Source organism: Rhinatrema bivittatum, chromosome 2, assembly GCF_901001135.1.
Source record: "Rhinatrema bivittatum chromosome 2, aRhiBiv1.1, whole genome shotgun sequence".
NCBI classification, from domain to species: Eukaryota; Metazoa; Chordata; class Amphibia; order Gymnophiona; family Rhinatrematidae; genus Rhinatrema; species Rhinatrema bivittatum.
Window position 1 is genome coordinate 432,571,948 of NC_042616.1, and position 25,968 is coordinate 432,597,915.

Genomic DNA, 25,968 nt, shown 5'->3' on the forward strand with positions numbered 1-25,968 from the left:
CAAGCATTAAAATATACTGTAATACAACCCCCACCATCCCGATCCCTCCCCAAGACTTACTAACATCCCTGGTGGTCCAGCGGGGTCCCGCGAGGGATTTCTCTCTCCGTGCCGTTGAGCTTTCGGGCCTGCCTCGCATCAAAATGGCACCGATAGCCTTTGACCTACATGGCACCGATAGCAAAGGCTATCGGCGCCAATTTTGATTACTGGCAGCCGACGGCCTGAGTGCAGGATATCACTCCCGGACCCCCGCTGGACACCAGGGACTTTTGGCAAGTCTTGTGGGGGACAGGATGAGCCAGCGGGGGTCCGGGAGCGATCTCGCCGTTGGCTGCCAGTATTCAAAATGGTGCCGATAGCCTTTGCCCTTACTATGTCACAGGAGCTACCGGTGCCATTGGTCAGCTCATGTCACATGATAGGAGCACAAGATGGCACCGGCCATCCATTGCTTCTTCCATGTGACAGGGGCTGACCAATGGCACTGGTAGCCCCTGTGACATAGTGAAGGCAAAGGCTATCGGCGCCATTTTGATGCGAGGCAGGCCAGACAGCCCAACAGCACGGCGGGAGAAATCACTCGCGGGACAGTGCTGGACCACCAGGGATGTTAGTAAGTTTTGGGGAGGGATCGGGATGGTGGGGGCGGGGGTTGTATTTAATGTATTACAGTAAATTTTAATGCTTGGGGTGTGTTTTTTTGAGCTTCGTTTTCCCGCATCGTGTTTTGGGCCTGTTTAGTTTTTCCAAAAAAACGAACTTTACCCTGAAGCGTCCGACTCAAAAAACGACCCGGTAGAAAAAAACAAAGCTCATCTCCATTGTTTGATAAGTTCAATTTATAAGGGCTTGGGTTAGTTTATATGTTAATAAACTGCGGCCTATTCAAATCCCAGTTAATGTGTTGTTTATTCTTTGAGGCGGGAAGGATTGCAAGTCGAACGAGTATTCTATCCCTATGTTATATAATATTGCTAATATAATTGCTGTTTTAACACGTGGTGCAGCAACAACATTTATGAATTAACTTTGCTGCTTCTCTTCTTATCTTGTCAGGAACCTTATAATCATTCACTCTCTCATACACTCATACTTATATACTATTGTGAATGTTCTTTCATTTACTTTTTAATGTTTATAATTTTTTATAGGCCTCAAAGTCAGAGTGCATTGACTGCACTTCTGATACTTTTGACTTCAGGCTCTAAACTGAACTGTTTCTCTAACTGCTTTTCCCTTTTTCTGATCTCATTAAATCACTGCTTTCACTGACGTCATTAGCTTAAATAGTGCTTAATACTGTCTATTATATAAGCTCTATTTTCCTTTTTGTATAGATTTATATCTGTGTTTATTATTTTTAATTCAAGAACATTTTTAATACTTTTTTTTATTATCCAAACTTCCTTTTATCCTTTACTTTTATACTGCGCTGAGTCTCAAGATTGTACCCCTGCACTTACCTCTTCACTGGTAACCAAGTAACCTATTGACCTCACTACACGGTTACCACCTTATTTTTCAAAGCTGTTGCGGTTCATACTACTCCTAATAGGGGTGCTCAGATCATACCAATTGTCTTATTATTTTATTTCTTAAACTTTCTCAGACTTCTACTTTTTCCCTAAATACAATCAAAATATTCTACATATTTTCCCCCCACTTTTGTAGTAATTTTCTTCCTGCTAAGACCTTTAACATTCATACAATTATAATCTAAACTATCACTCCATTAAGATCCCTATTCAATCCCACCAGCCAGAATTTTCATCCAACTGCTTTCTTCCTCTCAAAAAATCACCCATCAGTTCTCTGCTTCACTTGACTCAGGTGTTCCTTTCTGCCTGATGCTCTCCTGTACCATTCACACAATTTCTCTCTCTCATCTTGATCGCAGCTCCTCCCCCCCCCCCCCACACCCACACACACACTTGCTGTCCTGCCTACTTCCTGATTTCATCCTGCTCTGTGCTCAACTCTGTTCCTTGCTCCCCATCTCATCAGGCCTGACTCAGCGCTGCCCATCTTGTCCTGAGGCAGTGACAAGCAACAAAAACAAACTTTTCTCTTTCCCCCTCATTTCTCTCTTGGTGACACCAGCTCTGAATCGGCACTGCCCACAACACCCTTGGACACTGTGGCTACTGACTATGCCCATGGGGGGAAGTCCCCTGAGGGGCCACAGGTCAGGCTCAGCTTAGGACACATAACACAGATAGATCTTTTATTAACAGTATTGAGGAGCCACCAGAGGTGGCAGTAGTGAGCAGAGATGAAGCCCGGCTGGGCTTGTAGTCCCTCAGGGCTCTGGAACAGTGATCCCTCATAGCTGTGCTGTAGTGAAGAGAAACTGAGATAGTGAGTACAATGAAGAATGCAGGGTTCTGGAATAGAGCCTCGTTGGTTGAGTACTCACACAGCGGTTTCTCTCGGTAGGAAACACAGAAGCTGGAATAGAGGTAGGCCCTCGAGGAGCGAGTACCTGGTTCCAGGGAATAGCTCTGAGAGAAGTAGATGGTAACTCACTGATGGTGTAGGCAGCGGTATCTTCCAGGCAGAAGTAGTGTTCAGGCAGCAAGTACGGGAACATGGGCCCTCAAGGAGTGAGTACCGGTTCCAGACAGTGACCTGAAAGAGAAGAGAGAGGCCCCCGAGGAGCGGGTACCCCAAATAGAGTAAGTCCAATAATGGAGAGGCAGAGTAGCTAGGTATGGAGAGCAAATCCCATCCGTAATGAGCTCCTGAACGAATACCTTTGCTAACTCAATTAGCTAGCAGTAGTATAGGCTTTTTGTATCCGGGATGCGTGACGTCATCACAGGAGGACGCCCCTGAGGTTCGCAACAAAGAAAGTATTTGAAGCAGGGCCGTGTGGCACGCGCACCCTAAGGCAGCTGGATAGCATGGCGGGAGGCAGCGCCGAAGCCGGACCGGGGACGCCGGAGAGGATGGCAGGCAGACGCCAAACATCTGTCAACCGTGGGAGAAGTCACCAGCTAGGTAAGGATAGAGGAGTGGAGTCTTGAAGTAGCAACAGTCGTAACACTGAAATCCTAAATTTGGCTTCCAGAATCTTCCTATCACATGTTCCTACGTCGTTGGTGCCCATATGTACCATGATAGCCAGTTCCTCCCCAGAACTGTCTATAATCCTAGCTAAGTGATGCATGAGGTACACCACCTTTGTATCAGGCAGCCCTCATGTCCATCAGCCACCCAGCTATATAACATTTTAAATTATTTTATTCTTTGTGGGGATTTTAGAGTAGAGGAAAAGTGATCTTAGGAATTAGTTCAAGGAAGGGAAAGAAGGGATCAGAATAATAAGGAAATCTAGGAAATGGGAAGAACAGTCAAAGAAGGTTTCTCAGGGATGGGGGAAAGAGAAGGAGAAAGGACTGGGGATGGGAAGAGGTGATCTGAAAATGGAGAACAGGAGGGAAAGGGTGAGAGGTTTTGGGATTTAGGGGATGTACAAGGAGAGGGTGGTTGATTCCATTGTCTCAGGAGAGGAGGCAGGAGGACAGAGGTTTTGGTGCTTGTATGGAGGGATGGTGGCAGAGGAAACAAGAATATAAAGGGACTTTCCAGGATTGGAGTAGGGTGGGGCAATGAGAGAGAAACTCCAGGAAAAGGATCAGCAGTATCCAGATTTTGCAGGAAGGAGGTGTCACTCCCCTGGCTCAAGTCTTGCTTCTCTTCGCATTCTCACCCTTTTTCTCTCCTTTCCTTCCAGTCCTCTTTTTCTCATTTCTTCTTCCATTCCTTGGTCTATTCACATACATGTAGACCTCTAGTACCAATCACCGCTCTCTCACACACACACAAACACACACACATACACCCCCACACACACATCCTCATTAGATCCTCTCTCTCCCCTTCCCACTAGCTATACCCTCTTTCATACTCCACTAACCATTTCTCTCTCACATTCACCCAACTGCTATCCTCTTTCTCACTATTCCACACCTTTCTCATGCCCACATCCTCATCTTCTTTCCTCACACCATCCAAAACGTCTCTCTCCCATTAACCGCTCAATCCATCATTTCCTTAGCTGAGTTTTTCCCTCCTTACTCTGCCCCAACCAATCTTTCTCCTTAACCCATTAATCCCCCCATCTGCTGAACTGATCAACAGTAGAAGGAAGAGAACAGTGGCCACATCACCCTCCTTTCTTGCTGGGAGCAAGTGCAGTGGTTTGAACCATTAAGGACAATGTAGAAAAATCTCTGCTATCTTACATGGTTAAAACCATGAGTCTGGTTCCCAGACAGAGAGGAGGACAAGATTATGACCTGATGTACTGACAGTCACTTTCTTCCTTTTATCTGCCTGCTGTGTGGAGGTAACAGGAAAGGGATGATATAGAGAGGAGAGTTACAGAGTAAGTCAGCCAAGAGGAAAGGGGGATCTGGGTTAAAGGGGAAACATGAACTCACTTTCTTGCCAAGCTGGTCACCTGCCTCTTTTCCCCCAACCACTGGTTTCTCAGGATTCCATAGATGCCATGCAATTCTAAGGCAAGAGATAGATTTTGTGTTCCATGCCATGGCCACAGAACTGTAGGAAATCATTGGTCCTGCATATATTTGGATCAGATGGCTGCTAAATTTATATAAAAAGCATATTTGTGTTTGAATGATTATGTTATCTGGCATACCTTTGGATGGAATGGAGGGCATTAATGGAACATCTACTGTATGGTGGCTTCTCCTCCTGCACATTCTGAATATCATTTTCAAGCCATAATAAATATTTTCCAGTTTTCTAAATTTATCTCAGATATTTGTTTTTAATGACAGTTGTTACGTAGGTTTTTTAACTATTTATCACTCAGAGGCCAAAATAAATTTGGGCAAATAAATCCTTAAATCTTTTGAGGGTAACTTTCAGTCAACTCCATGTGGTCACATATATGTGTGTATATGACTGCATGGAGATCTAAGATAGTATTTTATAACCCACACATATCAGATATACGTGTATTATAAAATATGTGTTATGTATTTCCCCCAACATATGCATGTACTGTATATATGCTTACAATTGAGTATTCCAGTACATTAAATGCACATACTTTTCCAACCAATTTAAAAAATATACATGATTATATTTTACATGCGAAAAAAAAGTAGGACTTGCTCATATAAAAGCTGATTTATTTGTGGAAGTTGGTATATTTTAAAACATGCTCATGCAATAGAAATTACCAGTTTTCTGATTCCTCTTATCATTTGATTCAGTCCTTCTCCAGTTTATCAAGTCCCTCCTGTTGCGCTGGAGGTGGACCCTTGGCCTGGTGCAGGATTGGTACGGCCCTCTGGATGGAACCAGAGAGCGCCTGCCACCAGGAGGTGGAGCACAAGAGGAGAAAGAGGCTAGCTGGAGCTTCGCCAATAGCAACCCTGGGATCCCTCAGGTTGAGCCCTTGGTTACCCGGGCCACCTGGTCTTAGGTGGGCCTCACAGGGTCTCTTGGAGAGGAAGCATAGAGGAGTGCCCACCACAGCAAGGGTGCATGGTTAAAGTCCAGACAGGAAGGTCCTGAGGTCACCAAAAGTCAGAATAGAGAATCCAAGTGAATAGCGAGGGTCGAGGCCAGAGTATCAGTCCAGAGTAGTTGGCAAAAGCAGGGGTCAGTACCTGTAGTCAGTACGGAGCGAAGTCAGGTCAGGCAAAGGGCAAGTTCCAGGCAGAGGTCAGACATGGTCAATGGACAGGCAGTGGTCAGTACCGTGAGATCAGTCTGGGGGGTAATACCAGGGAATGGAAAGACAGTGGGACACTGGAACAGGAGACAACACCGAGGTGTTGAGCCGAGTTGTGCTCGATGAAGTTCCCACTGGACCGGTGCCCCTACCACCTGGGAAACAGAGACTGGACGGAACATAATTCTCCTGGGACGGTGAGCCAAGGAGACGATCTGGGGCAAGAAGCTATCAGGCAGGAATGACCCAATTCCAAGGCAAAGGCTGAATGAGCCCAAAGCCTGTAAGCTCCTCCCAGGCAACTACCTGGGAGGAGCTTACAGGAGGAGTCCAAGGGACTGTACCTTCACTGTCCCTTTAAGAAGGGGAGAGAGGTACGGCCTCGCCCCTTAGGAGGGGCTGGAGCAGGAAGCCGGACCCTGGACAGCAGCGTCCCTGCCGTTGCTGTGCAGGAGGAGGAGAATGGGCCGCAAGCAGGCCCCAAGGCTGAAGTGGCGGCATGCAGCCGCAGAAGCAGAAGCTGGGGGTGGCTCCAGCCACAGTAGAGGTCAGGGACGAGGCCCTCCCAGGCCGTGGAGCCTGACTCCACGGCCCCAGACCCTGCCATGAGGAAGAGGAGTCTGGTAGACGGTCTCCAGGCCATGAAGAGGTGAACAGGGGCCGCGGCTCCTGCTGCGATGAAGGCCCGCTGTCAGTGGTGACCGGCTGCAGAAGGTAAGAGGTGGCTCGTGGCTCCAGCCACAGGCCGCATGGCAACACCTCCTAGTTCTTCAGCCTGAACTCCCCACCCCCCCCCAGTTCACCCAGACCTTCCACTCAGTCAATAGTACACAATAAACAATTACGCAAAATAATTAACCAGTGTAAAATTATATGTGTAAGTTGCCAAATATATGCAGTAAGTCTCTTATAAAATAGCAACTTACACAAGTAACCATTGGCCTAGCCCTGGGATGCCCCAGATTGGCCCTTTTTTTTTTTGTTTGTTTCTATATGTGTGTGTGAAACCTAAAGTATGCACCTACTTTTGATGTTTATGTAATCTCCTGTCGATCAGGAGTCACCTTCTCAGCTTTGGGGAATCTGGAGTCATTCACCCAAAGTGAGGAAATCAGTCTCAGTTGTGTTGTGGGCTGGGGGCAGGTAAGCTGCAAGGCCAGACTGGGCACAGGACACACACACTTGCATTTCCAAAAAGCCACTGTCCGCATCAATGATGTGTGTTCCAAATGAAAAGATATTTTATAGAGATGTGCATCAGGTGCCCAATCGTTTTCGCTTTCGGGTTCGTTTTTTGGCTTAGTGCGCACTAACAAAAACCCGTTATTTTTGTTACTTTTTGTTATTTTTTGTTATTTTTGTTATTTTTGTTAGCACGCGCTAACGGAAGTTAACGCGCACTAAGCCAAAAAATGATTTTTGAACGAAAATTCGGGGGAAATGCGATCATTTATCGATTTTACCGATATATGACGAAATAAGAAATATCATACGGTATTTTAATTCGTCATAAAAACGATTCACATTCCTAATATTGTATTAGAAGTATCTTCAATTATTGTAGGAAAATATAAAATGCATCCTCACAGCAGATCCAGTAAGACTTCACTCACCAGTCTTCAACCTGTACTAGGCCACACTGTTCCAATCTCTTCTCAGACCCAATAAATCTCAGTGTAGTCACTGATGGCTTCAAGCTACTCACTTCCTCTTGTTGCAGGAGGAAACGGGAGACTTTCAATCCTGTTTCCAGGATCCAACTGGGCACAGTTTTTTTTTTCCTTTTCTGGTCCTTTTGAGTATTGTTAACTCTTAAATCCAATTTCCAGTTGCTTTGCTCAGGCTCCCTGAGACACTATTGGAGTATCTCTGCCAACTCTCACATCTCTTCCCTGCTACCCCTGGAGAGGGACCCAACTGCTGCCTTTTCTTGGCTTGGTGACTCTGGGGTAGTCCCCGCCCTTGCTCTAAAAAGGGTAATATACCCTTTCAAAACCCAGCCCCTAGGGGCTGAACCAGTCTGTCAAGAAATTCAGGACCACCCATTCATCAACAGATAACATTTTGTTAGCTGGAAACTTCCCTGTTCTTTTCTCCTCTCTAGTACTTTCCATAGGAGGAAATCACATTAAGCACAATACACTCTCTTTACTCTGCAATCCTTTCTGGGGCGCACTAGGGCCACATTTATAAAATATATATAAAATTATGCAAGCACAGGTTACTTGTGTACTTATATACTAATGTTTTCTGTGCATATCTCTTTGAAAATTCACCTCCTGCGATGCTAGGTTTTATAGGTGATGGATAAGGGAAATGGAAGGGTTCTGTAACCATGAAGAAAAGCTCATGAAAAGTCAGTCAAAACAATACAGAAATTATGGTTTCAGTTTTGCAGGAGGCAAGTATCTGATTCTCTTATAACTGCAGTCAGATGATGTATTGCAGCCAGTCTGAAAAGTTTTGCTAAGCAATAATTGGAAAAGGATAACTGAAAGTAGATATAGGAGAACTAAAGCATTTTTTTTTTGTGAGTGCTTTCCTTTTTGTGTCTCTTGTCTTGAATTTGCCAGTTTATGGTGGGTTCTTTTCCTCAGCTGCAGGAGTAGTACCCTGTATATGAGGTAAAGGAGTGCTATGAGCCATAAAAAAAAATGGTATAAACTTACTGATACAGGTTAAAAAATATATCCCTGGTTGCCTCTCTTCATAAATTCTGTTTTGAGAGTTATTTTACTTTTTATGGACACTAGTCCAGTAAGCCCCTTCTACTTCTTGAACCAGAAATATACTTTCTGAAATGAGTTGTGTCATTATATATATTAACTTGAAATAAGATTGTATAATGGTAGAACAGTACACCGTGCAACTGAAGAATTCTATTTGGAGTTTTATTTCATACAAATACATGATTGCTTCTATCTTCAGTGCTTGTCTTCTGGGAATGCGTCGCAACCCAGTATGATTTTTGTCATTAAAGTCAATGGTGCATTTTGTGTATATTTATGACTTGCCATGAATATTTACAGCATGAGCCTGTCTTGCCAGCAATTTTAAGGAGCTGGCATTGTATCTAGTATTTACTGAAAATTGCCTGAAACACATACAAGGTAGTTTGCTTAATATTAGTTGAATTCTCAACATAGTTTAGAACTAATTGCAACTGGGCAAGGTTTCATGATGAGGACACTCATCAAAGTGACCTAGCTGGGTAACTGAGTGAAACTGCCCCTGTGCAGTAAGTGAAAGTATGCCTGGGCACTCACAATGCTCACACTTTTAGCCGTATTAAATAAAGAGAGGCATTCCTGGGGATATGGTTATGTTGGGGGAGGAAATAACATATGTAGATTTCAAATTAAGAATATAGGGGCACTGCTTTGATCCCTTCCACTGTCTATAAAAATAGCATGTGCAAAGCAGACAGGTACTTTGTCCTTTCATAACTTGTATGCAGTTTGCAAAGGGAAATTATGCAGGTAGATTACCTTTAAAAATTAGCTACAAGATCCATAGATACTAAAGCACTTTGCAGCAATAAAGTCTACTGAAAAATTGAAAAAAACTGAAAGGAGCAGCTACAAAAGTAAAAAGTGTGCAAGAGGCATGGTCATTGTTAAAAAATACCATCCTAGAAGCACAATCCAGATGTATTCCACACATTAAGAAAGGTGGAAAGAAGGCAAAACGATTACTGGCATGGTTAAAAGGGGAGGTAAAAGAAGCTATTTTAGCCAAAAGATCTTCACTCAAAAATTGGAAGAAGGATCCGACAGAAGAAAATAGGATAATGCATAATGTTGGCAAGATAAATGTAAGACATTGATAAGCCAGGCTAAGAGAGAATTTGAAAAGAAGTTGGCCGTAGAGGCAAAAACTCACGGTAAAAACTTTTAAAAATATATCCGAAGCAGAAAGCCTGTGAGGGAGTCAGTTGGACCGTTAGATGATCAAGGGATTAAAGGGGCACTTGAAGATAAGGCCATCGTGGAAAGATTAAATGATTTACTGAAGAGGATGTTGGGAAGGTACCCGTACTGGGGAAGGTTTTCATAGGTAATGATTCAGATGGACTGAACCAAATCATGGTGAACCTAGAAGATGCGGTAGACCTGATTGACAAACTTAAGAGTAGTAAATCACCTGGACTGGATGATATACACCCCAGAGTTCTGAAGGAACTAAAAAATGAAATTTCCGACCTATTAGTAAACATTTGTAACCTATCATTAAAATCATCCATTGTACCTGAAGACTGGAGGATAGCTAATGTAACCCCCATATATAAAAAGGGCTCCAGGGGCGATCCAGGAAACTACAGACTGGTTAGCCTGACTTCAGTGCCAGGAAAAATAGTGGAAAGTGTTCTAAACATCAAAATCACAGAAGATATAGAAAGACATGGTTTAATGGAACAAAGTCAGCATGGCTTTACCCAAGGCAAGTCTTGCCTCACAAATCTGCTTCACTTTTTTGAAGGAGATAATAAACATGTGGCTAAAGGTGAACTGGTAGATGTAGTGTACTTGGATTTTCAGAAGGCATTTGACAAAGTTCCTCATGAGAGGCTTCTAGGAAAAATAAAAAGTCATAGGATAGGTGGTGATGTCCTTTCGTGGATTACAAACTGGCTAAAAGACAGGAAACAGAGAGTAGGATTAAACGGACAATGTTCTCAGTGGAAGGGAGTGGGTAGTGGAGTGCCTTGGGGATCTGTAATGGGACCTTTACTTTTCAATATATTTATAAATGATCTCGAAAGAAATACGACAAGTGAGGTAATAAAATTTGCAGATGATACAAAATTGTTCAGAGTAGTTAAATCACAAGCAGATTGTGATAAATTGCAGGAAGACCTTGTGAGGCTGGAAAATTGGGCATCAAAATGGCAGATGAAATTTAATGTGGACAAGTGCAAAGTGATGCATATAGGGAAAAATAACCCATGCTATAGTTACACAATGTTAGGTTCCATATTAGGTGCTACTACCCAAGAAAGAGATCTAGGCGTCATAGTGGATAACACATTGAAATCGTCGGTTCATGTGCTGCAGCAGTCAAAAAAGCAAACAGAATGTTGGGAATTATTAGAAAGGGAATGGTGAATAAAACGGAAAATGTCATAATGCTTCTGTATCGCTCCATGGTGAGACTGCACCTTGAATACTGTGTACAATTCTGTTCGCCGCATCTCAAAAAAGATATAATTGTGATGGAGAAGGTACAGAGAAGGGCAACCAAAATGATAAGGGGAATGGAACAGCTCCCCTATGAGGAAAGACTAAAGAGGTTAGGACTTTTCAGCTTGGAGAAGAGACGGCTGAGGGGGGATACGATAGAGATGTTTAAAATCATGAGAGGTCTAGAACGGGTAGATGTGAATAGGTTATTTACTCTTCGGGATAATAGAAAGACTAGGGGGCACTCCATGAAGTTAGCGTGTGGCACATTTAAAACTAATCGGAGAAAGTTCTTTTTCACTCAACACACAATTGAACTCTGGAATTTGTTGCCAGAGGATGTGGTTAGTGCAGTTAGTGTAGCTGTGTTTAAAAAAGGATTGGATAAGTTCTTTGAGTAGAAGTCCATTACCTGCTATTAAGTTGACTTAGATAATAACCACATCTATTACTAGCAACGGTAACATGGAATAGACTTAGTTTTGGGGTACTTGCCAGGTTCTTATGGCCTGGATTGGCCACTGTTGGAAACAGGATGCTGGGCTTGATGGACCCTTGGTCTGACCCAGTATGGTATTCTTATGTATTCACTTTTACCCAGATTTACTCTTGAGCAAAAGGAACATACTGTATCTATTTATTTATTTATGTATTTATTTATTTATAAACATTTTTTATTCTGCCTTTTAAAACTAGTCTCAAGGCAGATTTCAATGTATAATACATTTTTGTTATATTCATTGCATTTTTACAGTAACATAGGGGCACAGAAGCAGAAGGCATGGAAGCAATCCTGTGTCTGCTAGTTAGATTGGGAAGCCAGGACAGCAAAACGGGCATTGAATTAAGGCAAACATCTAGTGTGAAGGAAGTAGTCATTAGGGATGTGCAGACAAAAAGTTTATGTTTATAAGTCCATAAGTCGAAAGGGGGGGGTGGGGGGTCAATTTTGGTCAATATGGACATATGTAGAATTCTATAAGTTGACTCTATGTCCATACGTGCACCGATTCCCTAAATAAAAATTTAAACCCCTCACCATCCTTAATCCCCCCCCCAAGACTTATCAAAACTCCCTGGTGGTCGAGCGGGGAGTCAGGACGCCATTTCTGTATTCCTTTGCGAGGAGCACGTGACGTCGGCGTCACGTCGGAGTGACGCGGACGTCACGTGATTCCCCGCGCGTTCGCTCCGGGACCCTATTTGGACACAACCGGAACTTTTGGCCAGCTTGGGGGGGCCTCCTGACCCCCCCAAGCTGGCCAAAAGTCTGGGGGGGGGATTAAGGAGGGTGAGGGGTTTAAATTTTTATTTAGGATCAACAATCGCGATTTCCAACGTATTCAACATAGCTATGTTGAATACGTTGGAAATCCGATCGTTTTCGCCTCATCACTTTTTTAAGTTAAAAAAAAAATTACGTTGCGTTTTACATATGCGTTCAAACGAATGCACACCCCTAGTAGTCATGAAGTGTGGAAGCTAGATGGTGGGTGATTAAGTAGCCTAATTGTCAAGACCAGATAGCTAGTGAAGAAGGGAGATGCGGTCATTGTCTTATTCTAGTTAGAGCTGAGGAAAGCCAGGCCGAGTAGCCAGGTTACTAAATGGAAGGTAGGATGTCTGAAGACATAGGAGTATGTATGTGACATGAGGAGTAGTCTCAGAGTGTCTGTGGGTCTGATTTCCACAATTAGAGTGAGCAATTTCAAATTAAGGGCCTGAGAATTTTAAGGAGGTGGAATGCCCTCTATCACTGTAGGTTTTCTATTGCCAGAATCTCCCCTGCACATAAATCTTAAACCTCTCTCAATAAGGCAAAGGGGGTTCTTATCCCTACCGTTTGACTAATCCTTGGTGTCATGAATTTAATACCAGTCTCAATCACTATGCCAGGCTCTATGCAGAAGACTGAATTCTAATATTTTCAGCTTTACTTGTGTCTTTGACAACTGAAAACAAAATCTGGAACTAAATTTTCATCTCTTTGTGGCAAGTCTTGTAATCTACATCTGTTTCCCCAAACCCTTGCACCATTCCAGTCCTTGGTAATAACTCTAAACCAAGCCACAGTTCAGTTCCCTAAATTCTGTTTATTCAGTAACTGCTAACACTCCAGTATAGCAGTAATAGTTTGAAATTGGTATGTAGTAAGGCTTAAGACAGCTCAATCTTTAAGTCTCCAAACAGATTCAAGCATAAGGAGAAAAGAACTGCTCATAATCCTACTACTCTGGGCTAGTTGACGCACACTAAAAGGATTCCATGCCAGAGTTTGACTGACTAGAGAAACCCATACAACCTGCAGTTCCAATATATACAGCTTGTAGTGCAAGATACAGACAATTAATGACAGGGTATATTTTACATTTAAAAGTTCAGGGTTTTCTAAACACCATGGATTCCCCAAAAGCTTACAGGAATGGTGCTGATCCAGCATGGGCTCCAAAGTACTAAACATTAGGGTTTCAAAGCTCAAATTAACCAATTAATAAACATGCAAGCTGCTCTAGCACTGGTTAAGGTAACTTTAGCCTAATATGTTGGGTGTATACAGCTCAGCCTTTCTGCTACCTCCAATATTGAACTTGTCTCCCTCTCAAACTAAGTTTTAGCCAATAACTTGAAACTTAAAGTTGAGTAAAAGCTCCTCTCCTGGAAGCCGGCTACTGGCGTGATTAAAGTTCCCTGCTGTTTTGAATAAGCCCTTTTCCTCTCCCTGTTTTTGTCCTTTTATTTTTTCCTCTTTTTTTTTTCGGCTGTCCCTCTCTGGGTTTCTCAAGGGTTGTGCTCTATCAGGGCTAGCCTTATCTAGTAGTTTTAGTTGTGCTTATAAGTTTACATACCCCTGGCAGAATTTGTCAGATGTGTAGCATTTTAAGAAAGCATGAGTGATCAGACAAAACACATCTGTTATTTTTAAATGTATTTCAAATTAAACTATTATGCATCACAGAATAGCACAATCATTAAACAACCCATAGCAATAAAGGGAATAAGAAAATGGTCCTATTCAAAAGCTTACATATCCTTAGTTTCCCCCTATTGCATCAATGTTGATGTGCAGTCTTTTGTGATAGGTGTAATGAAGCCCTTTATTTTCTCATGTGGTAAAGCTGCCCATTCCTCTTGGCAAAAAGCCTCTAGATCCTGTAAATTATTTGGTTGTCTAGCAGGAACTGCATGTTTGAGTTCTGTCCAAGGTGGCTCAATGATGTTGAGGTCAGGAGACTGTGATGGCCACTCCAGAAGCTTCACTTTCTTCTGCTGCAGCCACTGAAGAGTCAACTTGGCTTTATGTTTCAAATCATTGTCTTGTTGGAAAGTCCAAGTGCAGTCCATACACAACTGATGAATGTAAATTCTCCAATATTTTCTAAGATACTGCAGTCATCCTGCCATCTATTTTGACTAAATTTGCTGTGCTGTTATAGCTCACTCACCCTCAAAACGGCAGAGATTCCCCTCATCCTTCATGGTAGGGATGGTGTGCTTCTCTTCATAGGCCTTGTTGACTCCTCTCTCAACATAGTGTTTATGTCTGTGACCATACATTTCAAATTTACTCTCATCATTCCAAATTATTTAGTTCCAGATGTTTTGAGGCTTCTGTAGGTGCTGTTTGGTGTATTGTAAACATGATGTTTTATGGTGTTAGTGCAGCAATGGCTTTTTTCTGGCAACTCTACCATGCAGCCCATTTTTGTTCAAATATCTCCTTATTGTGCATGCTGAAACACTCACACCACTTTGTTTCAGGGAAGCCTGTATTTCAGTAGAAGTTGAGTGTGGGTTTTTCTTTGCATCCTGTCCAATCCTGACAAATTTCCCTGGCATCTATATATAAAATCTTTTCTGACCGTGGGAAGATTAACAGAGCCCATAATTTTCCACTTCTTGATCAGAGTTTGAACAATAATGATTGGCATTTTCAAATCTTTGGATATCTTTTTATATCCTTTTCATGATTTATAAAGTTGAACTACTTTTACTTACAGATCCTTTAACAGTTCTTTTGCTTTTCCCATGCTTCAATAATCACCAAAGTCAGTGAAGCCCTGGATGAAATGTACAAGGGGTTCTCAAGAGTCAAGAAATTATTTGACTATTTATGCACATACACTAATTATAAATAAACAAGGCACAGGAGGGCATAACCACCCTTCATTGCCATCTCAACCTGTGTGTCAACTTAGTGTATATTATCAGTCCAAACATTCAAGGGTATGGAAACTTTTGAACAGGACTATTTTATTATTAACATAACTGCTATGGTTTATTTAATGATTGTGCTATTCTGTGAAATTTGAAACACATTAAAAATAACAGACATGTTTTGTCTGATCACTCATGTTTTCTTAAAATGCTAAACATCTTACAAATTTTGCCAGGAGTATTTAAACTTATCTGCACAGCTATATTACTTTCATTCAAAGTGTAACCATCTGCTGCTTTCTAAACCAGTTCCCCAAATCACCAGAAGAAGCCACAGTTTCCCTGCTACGGCCTATGCTAGAGTGAAATGCCAATGCCTCAGCCTAGACCTGAAATGATGCCGGGACCTTGATCAAAACCAAAGCCGAAGACTAGGTCAAGACCCGAGCCCCCCCCCCCCCCCCAAACCAAAAAATTACTTACCTGCAGGTATCCACAGAAGCTGCAAGGCTATGTCCCAACACTAGGGCCTCAATGCAGATCCAGGCACGATGCCTGTGCCTCAGCCTAGGTCATAGCATAGGCCCTGTCCTGATGCTGTGGCCTGGCCTGGAGGCTGGGTCCAGTCAGGCTTTATACTGGGGCCCTGCCTGGAAGTCTGGTACTGATGCTTGGGCCTCAGCCTAGGGTCAGGGCCAGGCCCTGGGCTCCAGCCTAGGCTGTGGCCCAGAAATAAAGACTCAGCCTTTTGGCCAGGTCACAGTATCAGTCCTGGGCACAGCCTCTGGCCTAGACTGATGCCAGGCATTGGGACCTGACCTCCAGGCCAGGCCCTGGCATCATGCCTGGGTCTGGACCGAGCCCTACCATCGGGACCCAGCCTCCAGACTGGACTGCAATGTTGGGCCTGGGCCTGTGTTGTGTCCGTCGCTGTCCGATGTCTTTCCTCTGCCCACCTTACCTTGTTGGCGACTCCCTCCGGGGTTGATGGAAGGCTGGCTGCTGAGGCATCTCCTGGCCGTCTTCCTCCAGTGTCCCCGGACCGGCTCGATGCTGCAAGCCGCCATGTTGACCAGATGCCTAAGGGCGCGCGCGTGCGGCCCAACTGATGTACTGGCGTTGGCGTGAACCTCAGGGGCGTCCCCCTGAGATGACATCATCAGCTCCAGATATTTAAGGTCTCAGTTTTCGCTAACAAGATGAGTTAGCAAGGTATGGGATCAGTTACCTAGCTTCCTCCTGGTCGCTGCGGATGGGATTCGTCCTCTGCAAACCTTGCTACTCTGCCTCCTCGGACTTCACTAGAGGTACCCGCTCCTCGGGGGCCTCGCTCTCTCTTTTTCTTTTTAGATCACAGTCCAGAACCGGTACTCGCTCCTTGAGGGCCACGTCCCGGACCAGCTCCTGAATACCACTTCTGCTAAGAAGTCATCGCTGCTTACAACATTAGTGAATTTCCATCTATCTCTCAGAGCTTTCCCTGGGACCAGGTACTCGCTCCTCGAGGGCCTACTGCATTCCAACTCCTGGGCTGCCTCAAGAGACTATGATGTGAGTGTTATCATCAAGGACTTGTTCCAGAACTCTACATATCCTATCTACTCACTTTCTTAGTTTCTCTACAGCTCAGCCACCTTGGGATCGCTGTTCCAATACCTGAGGGACTACAGCCCAGCTGGGCGCTTCCAGCTCACTACTGCCACCTTTGGTGGTTTAATATACTGCTTACTAAGAAGTCTTTGTTGCTTATAACATCAATGAGTTTCTATCTATCTTATCTGGGTTGAATCAGGCTAGCTCTATACGTGCACCTCGAAAGGTTCCAGTAATTTCTGCTGCTGATAAAGATGAACCGATGCAACTTAGTTATGGACATTTGACTTCTAAAGAGATAAGATTTTGGAAGAAGCGCGGCCTTTGCATGTTCTGTGGTCAGCCTGGCCATGACTTCTCTACATGTTCTATTCGTACGGGAAATGGACGGGCCTGAGTCCTGCAGGAGGACTGTTCTTGGGCCGTGCCATACCTTCTCCTCCACATTCTCTCCCAGTCTCTTTGACCTATGGACCGGGTTCGGTTCAGACTCCTGCCCTAGTGGACTCAGGGGTAGGAGGCAACTTTCTTCTCAAAACTCTAGTGGAATATCTGAGGAGTCCTCTCGCCTATTCAGAAGATCCACTATTGCATTACAACTTGAAGTGGGTTTTGGACATTTCTCAACACAGCCACTTCTATTGAAGAATGCAATGATGTCCCCAGCAGCCCTACACATTGCTGCTGATATTCATACGCCTTCAACGTTCACCTTGGCTCGAAGGTGCTCAACATCAAATAACTGTATTCATTGATCATAATACCTTAGATTATCTCTGTCACAAACTTTCCTTTCGGAAGATGTGCCTGATGAGCCACAGCACATATTGACCCGAAGAAGATACTCTTGGTAACTACCCAGTCCATATCTGCTGGCAACGCCATCAATTCTCATCCAGCAATATGTACTGGACTGTCACCATTTGAAGTGGTTCTTGGACGTTCCCTAACACCACCACTTCCACTGAAGCTTCAGTGATGTCCTCAGCAGCACAAGCCACTGCTGATGATTTCCATAGACTATGGCTTCAGACCAAGGACATGCTAATAAGTGAGTGACCGTGCTAAGAATGCGCTCCTTGCGCAAGCTCCAGTCTTCAAGCCAGGAGACAAGGTCTGGTTGTTAACCCAGCACCTCAGACTCAAACTGCTCTCCTCTCTGTTTGCTCCTCACTACGTGGGTCCATACCCAGTTCTTCAACTTATTGGCGAAGTCATCTACCATCTGAAGCTACCACCTGGTCTTATTATCCATAATGCATTCCACATTTCATTTTTTAAAACCATCCATACTCATCAAATTGCCTTCCAAATCTCAAGATCCTCCTGTCATCTTGCAGAAGATGACTTCAGATCAAAATCAAAGAGATACTGGATGTTTGTAAAAGAGGAAAGATTTTTGAATACCTTCTGAGATGGCCCCGAAGTACACTCTTGGGAGCCTCAGACCAATATCTTGGATAATGAGATGCTTCATTGAGTCCATCTCGCGTATCCTTCAAAACCCAAACCTGGTACCCGAAGAGGAGATCGCCCTTTAAGGGGGGGTACTGTTGTGTCGTTCGCTGTCCGACGTCTCTGCTCCACCCACCTTACCTTGTTGGCGACTCCCTCCAGGGTTGATGGAAGGCTGGCTGCTGTGGCATCTCCTGGCCATCCTCCTCCAGCGTCCCCGGACCGGCTCGACGCTGCAAGCCGCCATATTGACCAGATGCCTAAGGGGGCGCGCGCACGGTCCGACTGATGTACCAGCGTTGGTGCAAACCTCAGGGGCGTCCCCCTGAGATGACATAATCAGCTCCAGATATTTAAGGTCTCAGTTTTCACTAACAAGACGAGTTAGCAAGGTATGGGATCAGTTATCTAGCTTCCTCCTGGTCGCTGCGGATGGGATTCTCTCTCTGCAAACCTTGCTACTCTACCTCCTCGGACTTCATGGAGGTACCCACTCCTCGGGGGCCTCGCTCTCTCTTTTTCTTTTCAGATCACAGTCCAGAACCGGTACTCGCTCCTTGAGGGCCACGTCCCGGACCAGCTCCTGAATACCACTTCTGCTAAGAAGTCATCGCTGCTTACAACATTAGTGAGTTTCCATCTATCTCTCAGAGCTTTCCCTGGGACTCGCTCCTCGAGGGCCTACTGCATTCCAACTCCTGGGCTGCCTCAAGAGACTATGGTGTGAGTGTTATCATCAAGGACTTGTTCCAGAACTCTGCATATCCTATCTACTCACTTTCTTAGTTTCTCTACAGCTCAGCCACCTTGGGATCGCTGATCTAATACCTGAGGGACTACAGCCCAGCCGGGTGCTTCCAGCTCACTACTGCCACCTTTGGTGGTTTAATATACTGCTTACTAAGAAGTCTTTGTTGCTTATAACAACAGTGAGTTTCTATCTATCTCTCAGAGCTTTCTCTGGGAGCAGGTACTCGCTCCTCAAGAGCCTATTGCATTCCAACTCCTGGGCTGCCTCAAGAGATTATGGCGTGAGTGTTATCATCAAGGACTTGTTCCAGAACTCTGCATATCCTATCTACTCACTTTCTTAGTTTCTCTACTGCTCAGCTACCTTGGGATCGCTGTTCCAATACCTAGATTACAAGCGAACAGCAAAGGATTAACCAGAGGATTGATCAGTTAAAATGGGGGGGGGGGGGGGGGGGGGGGGGGGGGTGGAACATTACAAACGAGGGATTACAGTGGTTATAACTAGGAATATACATTATAGTGCTGCCGAGTACATACATTATAGTGTCTGCCGAGTAACATAACATAGCAAGGTTGGGTAATCATAGACCTTTCTGAGGAGTCGAGTTGGATATGAGACGGTTGGGTCTCTACTAGTATGTGTCTGTCTCCTACACTAAGCCTGGCCAGTTGTCCCTCTCGGGACTTCCCCCGAGGGCGTGGTCACCTGCCACTGGTCCAAGGATCCCCCCACAACTATTCTAAATAATAACAGATTGCTATCTCCAGCAACTCCGTTAATAACAGATTGCTATCTCTCAGCTTTAACAACAGAGCTCTAATAACAGATTGCTAATTCCCAGCTTTAACAACAGAGCTTTAATAACAGCCTGGGCCCTGGCCTAGGCTGAGACCCAGGGATAAAGACCTAGCCTCCAGGCTGGGCCCCAGCATCGGGCCTAGTTCCAGGCTCTGATATTTGACAAGAACAAGGCATTGGGACCCAGCCTCCGGGGCGGTCCTGGCATTGGGCCTGGATCTGGAGCAATGCTCCAGTATCAGGACCTGGCCTACTGGTTGGTCTGTGTTGTTGTGACTGGTCCCAGACTCTGGCCTAGGCTGAGGCATTGGCCTTGAATAGGTTGATACCGAGGTCATGACAACCTACCATCTCCTCAGCCTATAAAATGCCATATGCTTCAGCCTAGGCCTAGGCCTTACCATGCTGATCCCCTCCGGACAAGGTAAATGGAGGCTGGGGGGGGTGGGGGCATTGGCCTTGAATAGGTTGATACTGAGGTCATGGCAACCTGCCATCTCCTCAGCCTATAAAATGCCGTATACTTCAGCCTAGGCCTAGGCCTTACCATGCTGATCTCCTCCAGACAGGGTAAATGGAGGCTTGGGGGGGGGGGGGGGGGGTGAGGGGAATCATGGCCCCAGTATTTCTCCGGTGGGTAGAAGGGAGGGATGGGAGGCCTTGGGAGGCTCTATTTTCATTTTTTGTTCATTTTCTTTTAGGAAGGGGGGGGGTTGTGTATTTTTTTTAATTTTATTTATTTATTTAGGGATTTTATATACCGATTTTCTTGATACAGATCAAATCAACTCGGTTTACATAGAACGATAGTACATTAACAATAACTAGTCAAACCTCAAAAGAGGAGACAGATTGGGAGCAGAAGGTAAAAGTTACATTATAACAAGGGTGAATAACTTGGAATTGGAAATGAAGAGACAGATAATCAAAGTAGAGATATATAAAAGAGAGAAGGGGCTTGAAGCCAACCTCAGGAGAATAACTCTAGCATTATAACATGATTATATGACATTCTGCTAGTTATTGAAGCACAGCTGATTGAATAATATCTTAGTAGAATATAGTCTAGGAGACAGGAAAGGCTCTACCGAAAAGCCAAGTCTTTCAGTTTCTTTTTAAAATTTATGAGGCAGGTTTCCTGTCGGAGGTCTGGAGGTAGTGTATTCCAAATGGTGGGGCCTGCTGTTGAAAAAGCCCGGTCCTGATTGTTAATCTTTGTACCATTTTGATTGAGGGGAACATGAAGGGATCCCTTATAGGCATCTCTCAAAGGTCTAGCTGAAGAGTGTAATTTGAGCGGGTGTAGTAGGTCTAGTGGAGTTGGTGGTGGATGTTTTTATGAATAATGGTGAGGGATTGTGAATAATTCTAAAATTAACTGGAAGCCAATGTAGGTCTTTTAGTATGGGCATGATGTGATCTCTGCGCTTAGTGTTGGTCAAAATCCTTGCAGCTGCGTTTTGGAGTAGTTGCAGAGGTTTTAATGTAACAGCTGGTAGACCTTGCAGGATCGAGTTACAATAATCGACCTTAGAGAACAGGATTGCTTGGAGTACAGTCCTGAAGTCATCGTGATATAGGAGAGGCTTGAGTCTTTTGAGCACCTGTAACTTGTAGAAGCATTCCTTTATAGTATAATTTATAAACTTCTTTAAGCTCAGATGATTGTCAATTATAACTCCAAGATCTCTAGCATGAGTGATGTGGGAGATAGTGTGCAATTGTTGTAAGTGTAGACTATTTTCAGGGGTGATAAGCAGGAGTTCAGTCTTATGAAAAAATAATTTTTCACAAAAATGAATGAATTAAACATTCTATAAACCAAAATTCATGGGACCAAACCTTCTGAAAACAAACCAAAAAATGAAAACAAATTTTTTTCCTCTGCACACCCCTTCAAACATCGGTTTTTGTTTTTGTTTTTTCCTTTTCTATAGTTATAGAACATTACCATTGGAGAGCACTGTACTACATTTTTTAAAATGCATTTTTTAAAATGCAATCTCTTTTCCACCTTTTTCTCTTTAATTCTGCACAAATCTTAATTCTGGCCCCAAGTTTCTCTTCCTTACTCCTATGAGATCAGAGGAAAAAATAAATAGATTGTCCTGTATGATTTGTGACACATAGCAGCTAGATTGAACAACTTACTTGATATATATGAGGGGGCAGGGATAATCTCTCTATATCTGTATCCCACTGTATTCATAACTGTCACAAAACATATAGGAGCATTTTCAGAAGGACAACTACAGTCAGTGAATTAACAGTGATATGTCTATATTATATCTATATCAACTTGTCACTGGTAATATAATATGATTGTCGCTGCCTTCTCTTGCTGCTATATTCCCAATTCAGCAGCCTCCTCCACCTCAACCCCTAATTAAATTAAATAATTCTCCAGGAAATACATGACATTCCTCTGGATAATTGTGGGCACATTGATATGGACTGTCTGGTGTATGAATACATGCATATAAATATACTTCTGCTTGTAGAATGAGTAATTGTAGCTATTTTTTGTTGCTAGCAGCAAAATATTACAATCGCCCCATCATATATGAAAGAATTCCTTACTAGCATTAAAACAAGTCTGGCTTGGTCAGTGACTAGCAGCCCTGGATTTGTGAATAGGCACCCATTATGCCGCTGCCCCTAAATATTTGCCTAGGGCGGCAAATATTTAGGGGCAGCAGGCTGGTTAAGATTTGCTGACTTCCATCTCTCTGAGCCTCATTCAGCAGAGAACAGTCTTCTGCTACCCAACAGACCCTTCCAGAAGATGTGTGTGTGTGTGTGTGTGTGTGTGGGGGGGGGGGGTTAAAACACCACATGGTCAATATTCAGAACCATTTAGTGGCCTTCCACGATCCAGGTCCATGGCTTCTGTTGTTGCCTATGGAGTACAGAGGTCATAACATGGACAAGAGATGAAGCCCAGTATGTCCCTGAGAGAGAGAAAGTGTGTGTGTGTAATGGGGGTGGGGTTAGGGCAGGGCTAGATTTAAAATTATGGTGTCCACAGGTAGATGACCAGGGGTATGATGTTATGCCACCAGAAATCAGGCAGTAGCAGGGAGAGCATCAATTTGTGGGTGGCTTCAAAATTTGGCACCCTAGGCACTTGTCTGTGTTGCCTATGCCTAAATAAAATTAAATTATTGTGGTATTTCAGCATAATCAGTCTGATATCTACTAATATCTCAAATCAGTTCTTAGCAGGGGATATCAGGATGTCATCTGCATATCCTTCCTCCTAGTCCCTTGTAAGGAGGTTGTGTAACTGCTAATGGGGTTAAGGCAGGTCCCAATTTGACATGACCTTTGGGCATGACCATGATGAAATTTACCATGGTATATAGCCCATTTCAGCTCAACTAGCGATGTCAAGTGTTTGGGTGAGAAAACTAGGTAATATGCAGTCCAGACGAAACACTGGAACTCATCTGGATCTGTATAGCAGGCTGCACTTCACCGTAATATGTAAGCAAGAATGCAGTTAGGTCAATCTGGCTGGTTCATTGAAAGTCCTAGAATCATCACAGACATTAGGTAGCTGCATCGGTCTGGAAGGCTGCACTTCCTTAATTGTTATCCATTGTCATATTAATTTAATAAAGTTGTGGTCATTTACATTCCACCATGCCTCCCTCACAACCCTTATGTTCAAGGAAGGGGGGAACCATGGAATAGGAAAGTCTGATGAAGGAAGGAGCCACTTATGGACCAAGCCAGTAGCATAAGTTTAAATTCCAGGCCCCCGAGCAAAATCTTCAGAGAGGATCTCTCTGAAGTATGGATGTGAACCCTGGGCCGAGGTGAGAGATGACTCCGCCTCACCGTCAGTAGGTGCGGTCTCAGAGGCTTTAGGACACAGCTGTAAGAGAGACTTTATTATAGAGGAGAAGGAGCAGAGACTGCAGTTGAAATACAGTTTTTTGAGCAAAGGGGTATGCCCAGGGTGGTACCTCAGATATGAATATCTGGTAGTGACCTGTGGAGCAGGGTTATGCAAGGCAGCCTTCTCAGTAGTGAAGCAATTACCTCAGGTGTGCAGATCTGGGAGTGGCCCACAGCGCGGGGTACGCCAGACAGCCCTCTCAGTGGTGAAGCAGTTACCTCAGATGTGCATTTCTGGTAGTGGCCCGCAGTACAGGGTATGCCGAGGATGACTGTACAATGATGGTGATACTGAGGTAGAGGTAAGGAAGCTCAGAGGGTTCCTGAAGAGGTTAAGGCAGCAATCTGCAGTTCAGGGTATGATGAATCGAATCCTTGCCTTGAGGAGGACGCGGTAGGGGTGGGGTAGTGGGCCCGAGGCACGGGGTACACTGCAGGGAATCCCAGCAAGGCTTGGTAGAGTTGAAGTACAAAGAAAGTACTCATGAGACGTGGTTCCAAGGGACATCCTGAGAAATAGAACAAACAGGAGTTCAAAGGCAGGAAAGCCCTCCGAGGAGCGGATAGCCTAGGAATGCGGAAGAGCCCCTGAGGAGCGGGTACTCAGAGCGTTCCCACAGCAAGCCAGGAACTGGAACCGGTAGTCCAAGAGAAGAGGGTTCAGCAACGAGGAAACTCCTTGCTAACTCGTCAGTGCATAGGGCCAGTCTGCTTAAGTACAGATAGCGAGATTATGTCATCCAGAGGAGACACCCTCGAGGTTCCCGCCATTATATGTACATAGCTGACCCATGCGCGCGTGCGTGCGCCTATGTGACTCCAGAAGCAAGATGGCGGTCAGCAGCGCCCCGCCATCACGGGAACACCAGGGAGGTCGGTGGTGACTGGCGGAGGCCGCCACTTGTCCTAGATTGATGGTGCAGCGAAAAAAAGAGGTGAGCATGAGAGGTCACAGCCATTTGCGACTGACGGGCGCAACAGGATTATCTAGGAACAGAGGGTTTGTACCATTCCTGGTCCCACCTCCCCTTCTAAGCCTACCAATGTCCCTTTCTGGGTCCTTCTCCCATTCTGAACTGCTGTTAGTCAAGTTGACTTGGGGAATAGCCACTGCTATTACTGGCATCAGTACCATGGGATCTACTTAATGTTTTGATACTTGCCAGGTACTTGTAACCTGGATTGACTACTGTTGGAAACAGGATGCTGGACTTAATGGACCCTCATTCTGACCCAGTATGGCAACTTCTTATATGTTCTACGTCCTTGCAATGCTCCTTCCCATGTACTTCTTCTCATCTTACCCCCTTCTTAAGGACCCCACTGAATTCTCATCCCACCCCACTCCATCCTTCTTTATCCCTCCTCTCACCTAGCTGTTCCCAGGCCAAACACAATGGGGGCCCAAAGATCCTCTGTGCCAGAGCTGAAAATTAAGGCTATCTTCCTTGCGATCCTTCAGCAGCAGTAACCTAGCACATAAACTCACAGGCCCAGCCTCAAACTGCCTCCTTTGTGGGTTTCCATGGTAACAGGAAACCTGTGCAGTAGGAAGAGGTGGGCTGCAGCCGGCCTGTGAGTGTATGCTAGCTCTTTTCTTTCCATTGCTGCTGAAGGATTATGCTCCCCCCCCCCCCCCCCCCCCCCCCCCCCCTGCATTTTGGGAAATAGGTGCGATTTTTGCCAGTGGTCTAGGCTGAATCTAGCTAATGATTCTAATGTTATGCTTTTCCAAATATCATTAAAAAATAGGCAATGGCAACCCTGTTGATAATAGCTCTCTGAACTCCCATGCTTATTTTAAAAAAAAATCTATTTGTAATTTTCTTTGCAATTCTGACTTCTCTATTTTGTAAGGTAGTTTTGTTTCTTTGTCATGTTCTTGTCCCAAATTGTACCCATATTTGTAGAAGTGTTCAACGTTTCCAAACAGGGATGGTAACTTTTAAAGGAGCATGCGGGAGCACATTGTCACGTGAGTCAGCGGGAACCCATTTTGTAGCATATGCACACATACACATGCATGTTAGAAAATAGCCTTGGAGTGTGTATGTGTGCACCTAATTTTGCAAGTAGGTGCAACCAACCACGCAAATTGGGTTTCGGCCACGTAGGTCAGGGAATTTTAGAACCAGCGGGCATCCACACTAAGACCAGTTTCACAAATTTGTCCACCAATTCACCCAGTGTAGATCTAGAACCTCCAAACCCCTCTGGTTTAATAGCCTGTACTCCTTCCCCAGTTACCCCAGACCCTTTAAATTCCTCAAGACTGGATTTTCTTTTGTTTTTTACACCTATACCTCCTCCATAGCAAAAGTAAAGTTATGTGGCACTAGACCTCGGCATAAGAATTTATGTACACATTTCTTGGTCCCAGCCTGGAATGTCCATTCCTTGCCCACACCATGCCC

The 25,968-nt window shown here is 44.4% G+C and overlaps 1 long non-coding RNA gene across 1 annotated transcript in view; it reads left to right on the forward strand.

Moving 5' to 3' along the window:
- The first annotated feature begins 541 nt into the window (after nt 1-541).
- Nucleotides 542-25,968, forward strand: part of LOC115086157 — a 53,306-nt gene continuing 27,879 nt past the window's right edge. Inside the window, exon 1 of the long non-coding RNA XR_003855114.1 lies at nt 542-616. This is a non-coding gene — a long non-coding RNA (uncharacterized LOC115086157). The remainder of the gene's footprint in view (nt 617-25,968) is intronic.